The sequence below is a fragment of the Grammomys surdaster genome, unplaced genomic scaffold, assembly GCF_004785775.1.
Source record: "Grammomys surdaster isolate TR1022 unplaced genomic scaffold, NIH_TR_1.0 239, whole genome shotgun sequence".
In the NCBI taxonomy this organism is placed as follows: Eukaryota; Metazoa; Chordata; class Mammalia; order Rodentia; family Muridae; genus Grammomys; species Grammomys surdaster.
In genome coordinates, this window is record NW_021604684.1 from 7,062,007 (window position 1) to 7,073,063 (window position 11,057).

General features: G+C 41.3%; 1 pseudogene; it reads left to right on the forward strand.

Moving 5' to 3' along the window:
- Positions 1-8,971: 8,971 nt before the first annotated feature.
- On the forward strand, positions 8,972-9,574 carry LOC114626794 (annotated as a pseudogene).
- Positions 9,575-11,057: the final 1,483 nt, after the last annotated feature.

Below are 11,057 nucleotides of genomic sequence, written 5' to 3' on the forward strand. Positions count from 1 at the left end.
ATACAGACTCCCAAAATCACAGTGTGTTGGGAAAGATAGTAGACCAGTTGTCCAAAAACCCATCACCCAACTTCCCTTATTTGATTTAGCTATTTGAGGACTCCAGTGAATTTCACTTTTATTTCAATATTCTGGCAATCATAATGATAAGAAACATTGGCCAACAACTTGCTATATACCAGGGGCTATGCCAAATGCTTTATATACAGTATGTATATGTATATATGCAGGCATGTATGAAGTAGGCACCTGGATATCTTCAGATGGAATGTAAAACAAATCATGCTGAAGTCACTGGCAATGGAAGGCAAGGAACAAAGAATAGGTACAGGCGGTGCCCAGTTCCTGGCTTAACAAGTTAAGTAACTACTGAGTCCACATCCTTGTCAGGGATGGCCAGAGAATGAATGTGCTGGGCATCTTCATAGCAGACACCTGCCAGAATGCCTCATGTGTGACGTGTGCTCATCAAACATTGGCTTATTACCACCTGATCCTTTTCTTTCCTCTTGCTTGCATCTTGGCCCCCTCCTTATTCCCATCACTGCTTCCCAGAAACACTCTGCCATTTATCGCTATATGCTGGACAGGCAATGGTGATTAGCATCAGATGGACTTTGGTGTGGAGCCAAATGCCACTCACTGACAGAGTAACTTATGAAGGGAGGTGATAATGCCCACTCCTAGGCTTGTAATGGGGTTTAATGCCACGTGGAAACAGTGAATCTCCAGGGAGAAAGTAAATAATAATTGCTAGCCAGTGCTGTTGCTTAATCTTTTCATGTGGTTTACTTACTCTCTGTTTGTTTGCTTTTAAATTTTCTTTTCTTTCTTTCTTTTTTATTACAGGATCTTATTCTAGAGCTCAGGATGGCTCAGTACTTGGAATCCTCTTATAATCGGACCCATTGTCTGACATAAGTACTGGAATTACAGATCTGTGCACTACACCTGCCTATGATTTTCTATCTTCTAAATCTCAATTTCAAAAATTATGGGTGTCTAGAGGCTAAAATTGAATTGGGTCACTTTCTCCCAGCCCTCACCTCAGGTTAATTCATCCTTTGCTCCTCTGTAAGTCCCTTGTAATCTAAAAAGAGGAAGTGTAGAAAAAACTTAAGGGCAATTTAGAAAACGTGTAAGGGCACCATGAGGGGAGCATCAAAGAGGGGACTAGCAAGTTATTTGAAGGGGAAATGGTAAAAATAAGGGAGAGAAGAGAAATGCAGAAGGAAGGTAGAATAGCAGGAAGGATGCCTGGAAAAGCCATACACAAGCATTCCATCTATCAGTCATCTGTCTGTCTATCAATCATCCATCTGTCTATCTATCTATCTATCTATCTATCTATCTATCTATCTATCTATCTATCTATCATTAATCATTCTGTCATCTATCCTCTAGCTATTAATGTATTTATCTATCATCCTATCTGTCTGTCTGTCTGTCTGTCTGTCTGTCTGTCTATCTCTATCTATCTATCTATCTATCTATCTATCTATCTATCATAACATATAATTCATAAGTCTGTATGTACATTCACACATATAATTTAAATGAAATATTTCTACTGGACTGACAATGGTCTCCTCAAGAGCCATAGACTGTCCAACAAAAAAACAAATGCCAGGCATGAGAAGCCCTCTTTTGACTTGTTGGTTAGGGTTGTTCAAATGATTTCTCAAACACATAGCCTATTGCTATTGCCCTTTGTTACTTCTCAGAGGTAGAAGTTAAGTATCTGTTTCTTGAGACACTATGAACTTCAGGTACAGGGCCTAGAGACCCCTGTCCTGGAACTGATAAATACTGATTTTCATTGTACCAGAAAGTGCCATACAAGTTTCCAAAGAAGGGCGGCAAACAACAATCCCACTCAGATATGACACCAACGAATCCCAATAACAACCAGCATGTACAGTATGGCTAAATATACCCTGCCTATAACCAACAGCTCTCTAATTAGTCTTAAGGTTTGCTCACTAAGTGGGAAACCTTTCCCAGTACTGGAAACCCAGCCAACTAGTTGATAGCGAAATCATGAATCTTGGAGGAGAACCTACAGCTTCTACTTCACTCATCCAGACAGATGACTGATAGATGGAATGCTTGTGTATGGCTTTTCCAGGCATCCTTCCTGCTATTCTACCTTCCTTCTGTATTTCTCATCTCTCCCTTATTTTTACCATTTCCCCTTCAAATCACTTGCTAGTCCCCTCTTTGATGCTCCCCACATGGTGCCCTTACACGTTTTCTAAATTGCCCTTAAGTTTTTTCTACACTTCCTCTTTTTAGATTACAAGGGACTTACAGAGGAGCAAAGGATGAATTAACCTGAGGTGAAGGGTATTTAGCATAATTACTAACAACATGCTGAATATTTATTCTGATACTCACAGATAAGTGTAGCTCCTCCTTCTTATCAAAGAGATTTCTCTTTGCAACAGATGGAGGCTGTGACAAATCTCCCACAACTGATCAAAATGCAGAGAACAAGAGATCATGTGGTGGTCAGTCCAAACTGATACATAAACACAATTCTTGCACCTAAGGCTTAGTGATCCTAGTGTAAGAAGAAGGGGAGAGAGATGGTAAGAGCCAGAGGAACTGGAAGTTTGCTTTGAGATTGTGATTCCTAAATATGTCAGAGAAGCTACACTCATGAAGTCTCATCAACATGGCTGACTATACAATGCATGGATAATGATGACATCAGTGCACATGCTACCATGGAGGAGGAAAGGCGTCTGGTGCCTCAACCCTAGACAAAAAGCTATGAGCAATGGGAGAATGCTAAAACTGGGAGAAATGGGCTTCCTCAGAGAAGAGCCTTCCCAGTTGGTTATGCAATACGAAGTGGTCATCCGAGAGAGAGAGAGAGGGGGGAGAGAGAGAGTAATTGAGCAGGTTCTATCTATGTATTTAAGGATAATCTATCAATATATAACAACAACTATAGAAAGAGAACATGAGTCTGAGAGAGAGCAAGGGATAATGCATGGGAAGAGTCAGAGGCAGGAAAGAGAAGGGGGACTTATGTAATTGTATTATAATGTCAACAATTAAGAACATTACTATAAAAAGTGAAATCTTGAAAAGACATTCAGAGGCAACACCACCTTTAGAAGTGAGACCATGATTTTTTTAAGAAGTAGCCATCATTCATAGATTGTTTGACTTACTGTGGGACTTATCTGCAACCTGTTTGGGCAACAAGAAAAACCATTTCTCATTGTTTATAAGTTATTAAAATCTCTATATTTTCCAAGTGACACTTCTGGCCTCTATTATATTCATCTGTTTTATAACATAAAAGTCAGGGGCTGCTTGAACTAGTTCTTACTCAGAATTTTTGTATGTTAGGTATGTTAGAATAAATGTATAATATATAAATAATAAAGCATACTATGTAAATATACATGCATATTTAATTATATATTCTTATCTTAGAATATATTCTTACTAAAAAGAGAATTTTTCTTAAGCAATTCATATAAATATTTATATTTCAAAGCCATATTTATCTTTGAAATTCCTATGTTCCATCAAAAGTCCAAAAGTACTTGGAGAGCTGCTTTGCAGATAGCTATAGCAAACGAAAGTCAAAGCTGCATGAATGCTACAGTTCTCCATTGTGAGCTTCCCTGTGTCTCTATTGTCAGGGTTCTATGGCTAGTCATTTCCATAGCTGCAAGTAAATCCCATGAGGGAGCTGGAGAGCAGCATGCCATGGTACAGCCTAGCCTCATGGCTAGCAGACATGGAGATCTGTAGCACCTCAGACATGTAAGGTGAGATGGCTGCCAGCCACCTTTCTCCTCTCAGGGCATTAGTATCTGTGTCTATCTAAAAGGTAGCTGAGTCATAGGTCTCAACTCTGGAGACCCTTGGTAGAAAATCTGAGAGGCACAGACTGCCATATTCCTTAAAGCTGGACTTCAGTATCTAATAGGTACTAAGCAGTCGATAAATACTTAAGGATGAAATGGGCACCTTTCCTATTATGCAAACCTGAGCAGTAAGAGATATAGAACATCACAAACCTTATAGATAATTAGAGTAACATCAGAGTATTAGAGTATATTAGAGTAACATCATCCTAATAGGTTGACTTTCACCAAAGTCTTTACCAATTTGACAGACATATGTGTGTGCATATGTGAGTGCTTGCATTCATGTGTGTGTGCACGTGTTTGTGTGTGTGTGTGTGTGTGTGTGTGTGTGTGTGTGTGTGTACAGCTTATGATTTAGGGTAGACTAGCTGGCCAGTGAGCTCTACAGATCTATTTTTGTCTATAAGTGCTGAGATTATAAGCACACCCAGCATCATTATATTGCTTCTGAGAATCACCCAAGTCTTCGCACTTGAGAAGAGTGAGCTATCTCCCTCCATAATTTTACTTTTAATTTGCATGATCTTTGTCACATTTGACGGTGTTTTCTAAAGCTCCTCTGCCCAGGAGTCCAAGAAGGATGAATGACTTTTTTGTCTAGTTGTCTAGTTCTCCACAGCTCCCAGGTATGTGAGGACAGAGGTGACCACCCCAGCTCCAGGGTGCCAGTTCCTTCTGGCTGTAAGTGCCCAGTATGTCTGATGGACAGTGCGGTTTTGCTGAAAGCAGCTCAAAGGGTTTTTAGAGATATTTCCCTCTGGGAAGACAGGGACACTACAGAGGGTTTTTCAACCCAGTTTTTTTTTTTGTTGTTGTTGTTCTTATGAAACCCAAATTTCTGTATTGAGCGTTGAATAGTTGCTCAAGTGGGTAGGTATACAAAGCTGTGGAATTTTCCATTATTTACAATTCTGTAACTAGTTATTTGGGTGGGGCCATTTGCTTACTTAGGCCAAAGGCATGTGTGACAAGTGACCTGAGCTGATGGCATCCCTGGACTACATAAACATTCTTCTGAGATCCTAGGCCATCTTTTCTCTAGTTGCTGGCTTTAAGTTGAGGCCCTAGGTGGCCTTGAAGAGTATGTATGAGAGAGAGCAGAACCCTTGGCAGCTGTGACCCTGAAGAACTGCATAGAGAGAGCAAGTCAGCCCCCAGCCCGACTGCTCTGTCAGCTATAGTGTAAAGTGTTGGCATTTGGGTGTGTTGTAGCTAGTATCTTCCTAATACCCTCTTGGTTTCTCAGAAAGCAGTATTTTCTGTTCTTGATTCCAGCTTATGTCTTACTCCTGTCTGAAGCCCTCCTGGTCTTACTGCCCTCAGGGTGTCCTGTCTCTGAATTCCTTTTACTCACATTGTTTGCATCCAGACAGTTCCCACTTTGTTACCCATGGGCTTGTGGCCATAATTGAGGAGGACAGAATGTTCATTGCACATCTCCCAAAATGCCTAGCCCAAAGCCTAGCAAACAGCACTCAGTCAATACGTAGTGATCGATTTCAGAGGCTGGAATGATCCATATCAAACTCCAAGCATCGCCTCGAGCTTTCTGATTAAACGAACTAGTCTTGCCGTCGTTCTCGAACACCACCATTCAACCTTTGCTGAGGGGGACCCCCAGGTTTGAGCCTCCTGGCTGGTGAGTCATACTTGCTGGCCAGCTGTTATCTGGTTTACTGGGGTTCAAGGTGCTTTGGGCCACTCTCAAATGACTCAAGTAACATGCTGACCAAAGATGATTCTTTGTTCTTTCTACACCTATGCTTTAAAATTTTCACAAAAATGAAAACCCCGTCAAATAAAGATCAGACTCTCCAGGACTCCTGTCTTCCTCCTTTATTACTCAGGAAAGAATAAAGAAAAGAGTGAAGTAAATGTGTTTCAAATAACTGTGCCAGTAGTTATAAAGAATCCTAACAAGGGGTTTTGGAAGCATAGGTCCAGCGCTAGGGCGCTCTAGCGTTAGTCACAAGCTCGGAGTCGGTGGTTCCGGTTCTGGTTTCGGTTCTGGTTCCGGTTCTGGTTCCGGAAGCTTGTTCTAACACTAACGTATCTGACGCGGTAGCGAGTGGTTTTGCCGTAGTGAGGAGAGGGAAGCACAATGATCGAAGCGATATCAGAGGTGGAAAAGTTAGTTTAGTTTAAAATTTTTTTTCATGATTTTTGAGGCAATAATTTGTCTAATGAAAAATATAGATAGCAGGATAAGCAACTGGAATGTATATCATGTGCATTTACACGAATGAACAATAACCCACTGTGAATACCTTCACGTTTGTCTTGCCAGATCTTTCCTGATGCTGACGTACGTGTTTCTGAGATACATACATCCCTCCCATCCTATGTCAGCAGCTAATTTTTAATTGACATTATTCTATGCTAACGTTATCACTTTTGCGGGCTTTGTATTGTTTTTTTTTTATAGAAGTGTATCATTGCTCAGAAAACTGTACTTATTTGTTTTAGATATCGTTCCACTTGTTTTATTTTGCTACTATAAATTTCCTGTATATAAACATTTGCACACTTATATGACCTGTTCCAGAAGGTCTTCTTAGAGTGTGATTACTTGGTCATAAGCAATGAAGGTTTTTAAAGTAAATTCATAGCTTTGGTCAGAAAAGTCACAGAGTTTACCCTCCAGTTTAACCTTCCAGACACTTTTAAGTTTATTCAAGTTGGATTTTATGAAATCAAGTGGATACGAAGACGTCAAAGATTGGATGGAAGAAAGAATATAGATTAGTTAATAAATTTCTAAAGCTGAGTGGTTTAGTCCAATCTGTTCTGGTGGAACCACAAAGCTCTTTTAAAATGACTTTCATATCGAAAGCTAAGGAAACAGGAACTCCAAAGGAAGATCAAAGGAGTGAACTAACGTGGACCCTGGGGAGCGCTCAGAGACTGATCCACCAACCAAAGAGCACACACAGGCTGGACCAAGGCCCCTGGCACATATGTGGCAGTTGTATAGCTCAGTTTCTATGTGGGTTCCCCAACAACTGGAGCAGGGGCTGTCCCTAAAGCTGTTGCCTGTCTATGGAATCCACTCCCCAACAGGTCTGCCTTGTTTGTCCTCAGGGGGAGAGGATGTGCCTAACCCTGCAAAGACTTGATATGCCAGGGTGGAAAGATACCCAGTGGTGGGCCTACCCTCTCAGAGGAGAAGGAGAGATGGGAGGGACAGAGGAGGGACTCTGAGGAGAGGATGGAGTTGGAGGTAGTAATTGGGATTTTTTTTAAAATGACTTTCAGAAATCACTCTGTAGACCAGGCTGGCCTCAAACTCAGAGATCTACCTGCCTCTGTCTTCCAAATGGTGGGCTAAAGATGTGTTTCGACTCATTTGCTTGCTCTTGGACCCTTTTCCTCTTACTGGGTTGCCTTACCCAGCCTTGATATTATGGTTTGTGCCTTGTTTTACTTTAACTTGTTATTCTGTGTTTGGTTGCTATCCCAGGGAGGCTTGCTCTTTCCTGAAGGGGAAGGGAGGAGGAGAGTGGATCTAGGGAAGAGGGGAAGTGTACATGGTTAGGATTTATTGTATGAGAAGAATAAAAATAAATAAATAAATAAGCCAGGCAGTGGTGGCACACGCCTTTAATCCCAGCACTTGGGAGGCAGAGGCAGGAAGATTTCTGAGTTTGAGTCCAGCCTGGTCTACAGAGTGAGTTCCAGGACAGCCAGTGCTATACAGAGAAACCTTGTCTCGAAAACCCAATATATATATTATATATAAATTATAATTATATATAAATATACAGTGCTTGGTTTTAGATCCAATTTCCACACTTTGAAAGGTGGGCAAGCATCTTCATGTGTGTACATAGTAGCAGAGGAGCGTCTTCCTCCAAAGTGGCAAAAGCAGTGTGTTCTGGGGGTCAGTGTGTGTGGGAATATGTAGTGGTGTGTGTATGCACACATGTGCACATCTACAATCACTGTGTGACTTGAAATCCCCTTGTGCCATGTTTTGTTTGTTTGAATAGAAAAAAAAATTCTGTTTTTGAGATGCTGAGGGGAGAGAAAAGCTAGGGTAAAGACTATGCCATTTATCTCACCAAAAGGCACCTTGGAGCAGAGAGGAGCTGCTTCAGGAAAACTGGTCTTTTTTTTCCCCTTTCTTTTTCCCCCGCCCCGCATGTGCTAATGAATTAAAATTCTTTTACTTAATGTGTCAAAAAAATCTCTTTTCATAGTAAAAAATAGAAACTGTTAATGTCTTCCCCCCTCTGCTCCCTACCCTGCTCCATTTTCTTGTCTGCCTGATGACTCCCACACTGCCAGTTTGCTCAGATGATGAGGAGGTCAGTGAGCATCGGTGGCAAGCTCCGATGCTGCATGAGCTGTCCTGTGGACCAGACCTTTGTTCAAACAAAGGTCACATGTACCAAATTGCTTGACCCGTGTGGAAGAACTAGGATAGGCTTGTTCATGAATCCAGGAGCAGGATTTCTTCTGGAAGGGAAGCACCAGCTGTCTGGTGGAAAGGTGGCTACTGGTTAACCCTTTGCTGCCTAGAACAGCGGAGCCTGTAGGTCACAGAGGCGGGAGGTGTCTGTTATGTAGTAAGGAGGGACAGAGATTGGATCAGGATCCTAGCTAGTAGGACAACACTGTCTAAGCCATTTACCTCTCTGAACAACCTGGTCACAGGCAAATCCAGGGCTGCTGACCTGGAGAGAAGGAGGGAAGGAGGGAAAGAGAGAGAGGGGAAGAGAAAGAGAGAGAGAGAGAGAGAGAGAGAGAGAGAGAGAGAGAGAGAGAGAGAGAGAGGTTGGATGGGAGGGAGGTAAGAATGTGAAAAGGTTCTGGGAGAGGACTAGGGGAGGAGAAAATATGATCAGTATATGTTATATAAATAACATGAAACCACTGCATTTAAAAAAGAAACAAAATGGCTAAGAAATATCTCAGAAAGTGCTCACAATTCTTAGTCATTAGAGAAGTGCAAGTCAAAACTTCTTTGAGATTTTATCTTACCCCATTCAGAGTGGCTGAGATCAAGAATACAACTGGCAGTCATCTTCCTGCCTTCTTGTCTCAGAGACCTGTGGCTGGACCCTGCTGATAGCAAGATGTATTCAGGAAATGCAAAAATTGGGCATCCTGCCCCCAACTTCAAAGCCACAGCTGCTGTGCCAGATGGACAATTCAATTCAGAGAGATCAGCCTAAGTGAATACAGAGGAAAATACGTTGTTTTTCTTTTACCCTCTTGATTTTACTTTTGTATGCTCCACGGAGATCATTGCTTTCAGTAATAGGGAAGAAGAATTTAAGAGACGCAACTGTCAAGTGATTAGAGTTTCTGTGGATTCTCACTTCTGTCATCTGGCATCGATTAATACACCCAAGAAACAAGGAGGAGTGGAACCTATGAACATTCCCTTGGTATCAGATCCCAAGTGTACCATTGCTCAGGATTATGGAGTGTTAAAGGCTGATGGAGGTATCTCTTCCAGGGGCCTCTTTATTATTGATGATAAAAGTATCCTTCGCCAGATCACTATAAATGATCTTCCTGTTGGCCGCTCTGTGGATGAGACTCTGAGGCCAGTCCAGGCCTTCCAGCTCACAGACAAACGTAGTAAAGTGTGCTCAGCTGGCTGGAAACCTAGCAGTGATAGCATCAAGCCTAATGTCCAAAAGAGCAAAGAATATTTCTCTAAGCAGAAGTGAGCACTGGACCATTTTTTTTTTCTGCCAGGCAGCACTGAGCAGCCAGAAGAAATCTGTTGTACCCATGCTTAAACATAAGATATGGAGTGAGTCAAGATATGCCTTTCCTACAGGGCTGGGGGGTGGTTAGCCTTTCTTCTACTATTGGGAATGGGCTGAGCTGTGTTGTGGGCAGACTGTCTGATATATCAACCACAGAAATTGCCCTGGTTTTGTTTGTTTATTTGCTTGTTTTATAGAATGTGAACTTTGAGAGGGAGGGAAAAGAATACAGCTGGCAGCAAATTCCCAGTGAGGATGTGGGGAAAGGGGAACACTCATTTACTATTGGTGGGATTGCAAAGTGGCGCAGCCTCTGAGGTCATCAAGACAGGGAAAAGCTAAACGTGAATCAACCATACAAACCAGCTACACCACACCTTAGCATATAAGCAAAGGACTTAGCAGCCTACACCACAAATACTTGCTCAGCCATAGTCACAACAGCAACCCAATAGAAACAACCTAAATGTCCTTCAATTGATGAATGGTTTTATGAAAATGTAGCACATATACACAAAGAATTCTATTTAGCTATAAAGAAAAATGAAATAATTAAATTTGCAGGTAGGTGGATGAAACTAGAAAATATTATACTGTGTGAGCTAACCCAGATCCAGAAATACAAATATGCCACATGTTCTATCTCTTATTTGTGGTTCCTACCTCTGAATATTTGGACTGGAACATAAAGCCTGCAGTAACCACTGAACCCAGGAAAGTGGATAAGAACTGTGGAGAGTGGAGTAGGATGGGGTCTGTAGCAAAGGGTAGGACACGGGTGCCATAAAGGGAGAAAGGAGAAAATGGGGAACTTTAACTGGGGAGGGAAAAATGAGGGTAACACAAAGGTAGAGGGAGGCATGAGAGATAAATAAAAGTAAAGATGTTTGAAAAACCTCAGGGAAACATTATTTTATAAATTTATATACATAAACTTAGAGAGAGAGAGAGAGAGAGAGAGAGAGAGAGAATTGGTAGAGTTACAGCGTTACAGCACATGGGATGATGATAATCCTTTGCCCAAGAACTGTAGAATATCTAAAAAATAAACCTAGTGTTAGTGTTAGTCTTAGTGTTAGTATTAGTCTTAGCCTTAGTGTTAGTCTTAGTGTTAGTCTTAGTCTAAGTGTTATTCTTAGTGTTAGCGTTATTCTTAGCGTTAGTGTTAGTGTTTGTTAGTGTTAGTGTTCGTGTTAGTCTTAGGGTTAGTGTTAGTCTTAGTGTTAGTGCTAGTCTTAGTGTTAGTGTTAGTCTTAGTGTTAGTGTGTTAGTCTTAGTGTTAGTGTTAGTCTTAGTGTTAGTGTGTTAGTCTTAGTGTTAGCCTTAGTGTTAGTCTTAGTGTTAGTGTTAGTCTTAGTGTTAGTGTTACTCTTAGTGTTAGTCTTAGTGTTAGTTTAGTGTTACTCTTAGTGTTAGTGTTATTCTTAGTGTTAGTGTTATT